This window comes from Tenrec ecaudatus, chromosome 1 (assembly GCF_050624435.1).
Source record: "Tenrec ecaudatus isolate mTenEca1 chromosome 1, mTenEca1.hap1, whole genome shotgun sequence".
Classification (NCBI taxonomy): Eukaryota; Metazoa; Chordata; class Mammalia; order Afrosoricida; family Tenrecidae; genus Tenrec; species Tenrec ecaudatus.
This window is the reverse complement of record NC_134530.1, coordinates 50,003,287-50,009,574: the sequence shown is the minus strand read 5'-3', so window position 1 is coordinate 50,009,574 and position 6,288 is coordinate 50,003,287.

Below are 6,288 nucleotides of genomic sequence, written 5' to 3'. Positions count from 1 at the left end.
CTCTCATATACATTTGCCTTTCCCAGCTAGTTCATGTGAAATCGCAATTGACTTACTCACTCAGCATGATGTCCTTAAAGTTCACCCATGTTGTATCATGTATCAGGACCTCATTTCTCTTTACCATGCCAATATCCCATTGTATGTATATACCATCGTCTGCTTTTTCATTTATATATTAATGGGCATTTAGGTCGATGAACATTGGTGTACAAACATGTTATCATTCCTGGTTTTAGCTCTTTGGGAGATATTCTTCGAAGCAGACTGAAGTTCCGCCTTTACTTTTCCGAGGAGCTGTCATGCTATTCTCCACGCCCCCCCCCCCCCCCGGCAATGGAGGCGGAGCCATCCTTTCCATCCTTGGCAGCAATGGCTTTCCCTTCTTTACAACGATGGCCATCCTCATGGGCGTGAAGTTGTGTGTTAGGTAGGGTTCTCTATAGAAATGAAACCATATATATGGTTCTGTACAGTTTTATGCTTTAATTTTGAGAGTCTAATTTACCAGTTTTGTCTTTGTTGCTTGTATGGTAAGTGAGAAGGGATATAACAGCTAATTGGTTCACACAGCAGTACAGAGGGCTCAGTTCAACTCACTCCCCAAGAACAGTTAATATACTGGAAGTCCTTCAACTCACGTGGGCTTCCAGGTCTAAGGTCAAGGAAGCAGACAGCAGGGTCCTCCTTTGGGCAGGGCAAGTAGAGTCTACTCACAGGCAGCAAGCAGCAGGGTGGGTCACCAACAGTCGGTAGCTCCGGAGCTTAGCAAAGCAGGCCTGGATGGCATATGGAATGCAAGCAATGCAAGCCAGTAGGATCCACCAGCCTCAAGCTCCAGTGATGTATACGCACCAGCAGTGTGGCCAAGCAGGTCTCTAAGGAGCCCCAAGCTCTAGAGACATGATCCACAGGTTGGCCTGGCCCACAGGTAGTGTAGCTCACAGGATGAGAGGCAGAGAACTAGCTAAAACAGTAGCACACTCCGATCACCAGAGAGCATGGGGGGAGGGGCAGGCCTTGCAGAGCCATTGATCTCTTAGCCCTCCAATCAGACTGCGACCTGGTTTATCCCACATGCTCCTATTGGCCAGGTGGGCACAATACACCTTGCTATCACCAGAGGTATTGATTTGATTTGATTTGCATTTTCCTTTCCATGTGTTTGCCAGTTATTTATATATCTTTTTTCTATCTATGGTGTGTCTATTCAAGTTCTCTGCTCATTCATTTAATTTTATTTTTTTTGCCTTTTCGTTGTTAAGTTGTAGGATTTCTTTATATATTCTGGATATTAAGCCCTTACCTAATATATCATTCCTCCCAGCCTGCATGTTGTCCATCCACGTTGCTGATTAAGTCATTTGATGCAGTGATGCTTTAATTTTGATAGTCTAATTTACCAATTTTGTCTTTGTTGCTTTTGTGGTTAGTGTCATGTCTAAGAATTCATTGCCAAAAACTAGATTGTGAAGCACTACTTTTGTTTCTTTCTAAGATTCTTATTTCTTTAGTTCTTACATTTAAATCCCTGTTCCATTTTAGTAAATTTGGGTCCAGCTTCATTCCCCATATGGGAATCCAGTAGTCCCAGGACCATTTGCTATACAGACAACTCTTTCCTCATTGAATGAACCAGGCATCCTATTGCTATTCAATTGGAGCAGAGATGGTGTGGTAGTTACATAATCTGTCAACTTGCAAAGGGGTGGAGTTTAGCCTGTCAATCAGGTCACAGCCAACGAGGCCTCTGGGTGGGCACGGCCTACTCCTGAAGATTCTGGGAATTCCTGTCTTCCTCCCTGGAAGTGGGATACACTCTCTCTCTGCTACACATTCCTGTGGACACGTCACGTGGAGACACACTGATGGAGTTGGAGTTGCCACGTGGAGACCCACACCAGCCCTGAGATCCTTCCAGTGCCACTGGATCCACAAGACTTTCCATCCACTGGCCTGTGATCTTCCTGCACTGGGCATTACTGCCCGGCTGTGTGAGTCTAAAGAGGAGTCTATGGACTAGTATGGGCTAATGTTGGACTTAAGGATTTGATCTGGACTGTGCTGGATGTTTCTCAATATACAATTGCTTTTATATAAAGCTCTTTCTTTTTTTTCCTTTAATCATTTTATTGGGGGCTCATAACTCTTAATCACAATCCATACATCCATCCATTGTGTCAAGCACATTTGTACATTTGTTGCCATCATCATTCTCAAAACATTTGCTTTCTGCTTGAGCCCTTGGTATCAGCTCCTCATTTCCCCCCTCTCTCCCCACTTCCCCCTCCCTCATGAACCCTTGATAATTAATAAATTATTATTTTGTCATATCTTGCACTGTCTGACGTCTCCCTTCACCCACTTTTCTGTTGTCGGTCCCCCAGGGAGGAGGTCACATGTAGATCCTTGTAATCGGTTCCCCCTTTCCACCCCACCCTCCCTCATAAAGCTCTTTCTTATAAACAAATGAGTGTCCGTGAATTTCTCTAGTCTACAAGGAATAACAAGATATTATGGGTTTATTTTTGGATTCTCAATTCTATTTCATTGGTGTATATGTCTACCATCATATTAGTGCTGACTATTTTTGATTACTTAAGATGAGAAAATATGAGGGTTTTTTTGTTATTCATTTTCAAGATTGCTTTGGTTTTGGGGGCCCTTTGTGGTTCCACACAAATATAAGAATTGGCTTTTCCATTTCTGCAAATACTCCTGAAATTTTCACAGAGATCACATTGACTCTACAGATTGACTTTGGGAATACCAACATTTTAATAATATTAATTCTTCCAATCCATGAACACAGTGTGCCCTTTCAATTATTTAGGTCTTTTTTCAATAATGTTTTATAGTTTTCAGTGTACAAGCCTTTCACTTCCTGGGATGAATTTATTCCTAGGTACTTCATCCTTTTAGGTGCTGTTATGGAATTGTTTCCAAAATTTCCTTGTTAGAATGCTTATTGTGGATGTATAATAACCCAACTGATTTTTACTGTTGACAATGTACCTTGTCATTTTGCTGAACTCATTAGCTCTAGAAGTGTTCTTATGGAGTCTGTGTTTTTCTATATTTGGATCATGTCATCTTCAAAAAGAGATCATTTTACTTCTTTCTTCCCAATTTGGCCATGCCCCACCCCTTTGTTTCTATAGCCTAATGGCTCTGGCAAAGACTTCCAGCATAATACTGAGCAGCAGTGGTGAGAGCAGCAACTGCAGAGCCTGAGGCTTTTCTTGTAGTGGTGTGTAGAGTAGGCCAGCCTCTAACACCCATGGGGGTCCGCAGGAGCAACTGTACGGTTATAACATATAGAGATCATAGTAAAGTCATGGAAGATGGGAGAGATAAGAGAGAGTGAAATAAAGGGATCAGACATAGTTTATGGTAGCATGCTCACCTCCGGGATGGCCATGATCTCGTACAGACGGTGGGAGGACAGGGAGGGAGGAGAGAGCGTCTTCTCTTTATTACTGACTAAGGCTTATATATACTTAGGGGCGTGATTACAGGTAACCACACAGGTCGCAGGAAGGGGCTGCACAATAGGCATACGCATCACAGGAAGGGGATGAGCTGCGGTGTACACGTAACAGGAAGGGAAGGGACTAGGAGTACACATGTGACAAGATGGGCAGACCCTGGACTCAGGATGGCAGCCTAACCTTGGTGAACCTTGAGTGGGCTAGACCTCCCTGGGCTCTCCTTCAGGGAAACAATCTACTCTCCTTATCAGAAGGGAGTGGGCCCTATTTAGGGTGGGACAGACTCTACAGTCTGATTGCTCTAGAGCAGTGTTCTCAACCTTCCTAATGCCTCAACCCAACAGTTCCTCATGTGGTGCTGATCCCCAACCATAACATTATTTTCGCTGCTACTTCATAACTGTCATTTTGCTACTGTTATGAATCAGGCAACCCTTGTGAAAGGGTTGTTCAACTCCCAAAGGGGTCATGACCCACAAGTAGGGAACCACTGCTCTAGATGGCAGGTAACCCCCCTTAGGAGGAATAACCTCTGACCGGCTTTCATTGACCTCCAAGTGTACATTCGTTTACCGTGTGTAGCAAGCAGCATCTTAGGCTTGGCATATGTTTGCAGGAGACGACCTGGTGAGAAGCCTTTTTGTATCCCACAGCAGTGAGCCTCCCTTGAGTGATATCCATACAGTCAGTTGCCCCTGTCATCACTTTGTTGACTTTAGCAGTACATGACCCTGGAAACCACTTCTTTCTTCTTGAAAAGTCACTCTTCCCCTAGTGATGTTAGGTAGCTAGCATGGGGATTGGGGCGTCCATTACACATATCTGGATGTTGACCACGCCTCCCAATGGGGCCAGAGGTTTTGCTCTGGAGAGTTCTCTCTCTCTCTCTTTCCCAGCAGCTGCTACACAATGTAGCACAGCCGGGCTGTGGTCCGGAGCAGCCAGGCCACAGTACCACAACTGTGCCTCGGACTCTGTCTGGCTTGAGTTTCATTTACTGTAGAACCTGAAACTGCTTCTATTCTCTATAAACCCACTGGGATCACAACCCAGGCTTCAGGGTGAAGTCTTTCTTGTGCGAAGCCAAGGACCAAGGTATACCTCTCCCCTGAGAGATCTAACATAATTTGGTGTCGTGACTCGGATATACATAAAGTAAGCCGGCTCCAGATACTTTCCTGGAGTGGGCCCTCACATCCGGTCTCACGGGTTTCAGGGACCTTCTGCACTCTTTTTTACCTCACCACCCTCAGGAGATGGCGTGTAGCTGGAAAGGAAGTCAGGCTGAACTCCTGCCAAAACACCACAGAGGCGGATGGCTCTCCAAACCGACTCATGGGGACACTCGTGTAGCTCCATCCTTTTGTGTCCGTCTTTTCTCCTATTCTTACTGGTGTATGGGATTTTACGCTTGCATTTCTGTGCCTGCCTTTCCAGGAACTTGCATACCTTCCCCAGGCTGGATTTCTGGGAGGGGGCTGGGACGCTGTAGCCTGCAGGCTGGAAGGATTGCGATTCCCAAAGCCTTTTCAAGGCTCAGTGGTCTGCTTTGTGTTTGTGTAAACCCTGTTGGTTTCTGCAGGACTCTGGCCCATACTGACTTTCAGCTAGGCTACAAGCTGTGGCCGCCATTTTCCCAGCCACGTGACTCTCCATTCCCTGGCAAGACCATGCCCACCGCTGCAACCACGTGGAGGGGTGGTACCTTGGTAGCCGGTTGCTTAGGCCTGGGAGTTAGACCTGCCTAGTCCTGGGAGCTGAATGTTTCCCTTTCCCCCTCCATTCCCTTTAGCTTTCTCCTGGTTTTTCCAATAAGCTGCTTTAGTGTTCTGCCAGTGTGGGTTTGGTCCTTGCTACCGGCTGGCTTTCCATTGCCCAGGCCTTGGCCAAGGGCGTTCAGAAGCCGAACCCAAGTAACTGTTAACTTTCACCTTCCAGTGATACTGCCTCCGACACTTTTTGGGACAGCTCTTAATACAGCTCCACTGCCACGATGTTCCAGCCAGAAATTCCAGTTTCCCTAAAGGCTCCCCGAGCTGCCAGATAGACATCCTTTCCCTTCAGAGATTTGAGAGCCTGCTCCTGCCGGAAGGCGTCTTTGAAGGCCATAGGGCCACACCAAGCAGTGGCCCTGCTAGCTGTGGTCTAGACAAGTCGGACCTAACATCAGCTTCAGTGACTGGTCTTTGACCCCTTCCCTCGGGGTCACGTACCCCAGAGGTGCGCACTGAATCTGCGGTTATTGACCTTGAGGCATCAAGTTCTCAATAGCCTCTTTGTTGTGTGTTTTCTAAAGGGGACTCAGCAGCTCAATATCCAGGAATTTCCCCCTCAGGTGTATCCTGTCCAATTGGGATAGATTTGATCCAGAGAGGCTGGACAAAGAGAAGCTGATTTCGCTTTGCAACTCTATTTAGCCACAGCATCTTTTAGAAAAAGGAGAATAGTGGCCAGCCAATGGTACCCTTTCCCTTCCAGCCCTGATTCAGCTAGAACATTTCTGTGAAGGGATGGGGAAGTGGGCGGAGCTCCTGTATGTTAGGGCATGTGTCCTTTTGAGGAGCAGTAGAGACCTTCGTTCCCTGTGCACCCAGGACCCCCTCAGGGGCCCTAGAGTTAGGGGCAACTATCCCCCCCCCCCACCGAGCCCTGAACATTCTACCCGTAGTAGAGGCAGCGGGGGAGTTTGGTCCCCAGGCAGTTTACCAGCCTCTCACTCTAACTGAACTCAAGCATATTAATAGTGACTTGGGCGGTTACTCTAACAAACCGGGACAGTACACAGAACACTTCCAGC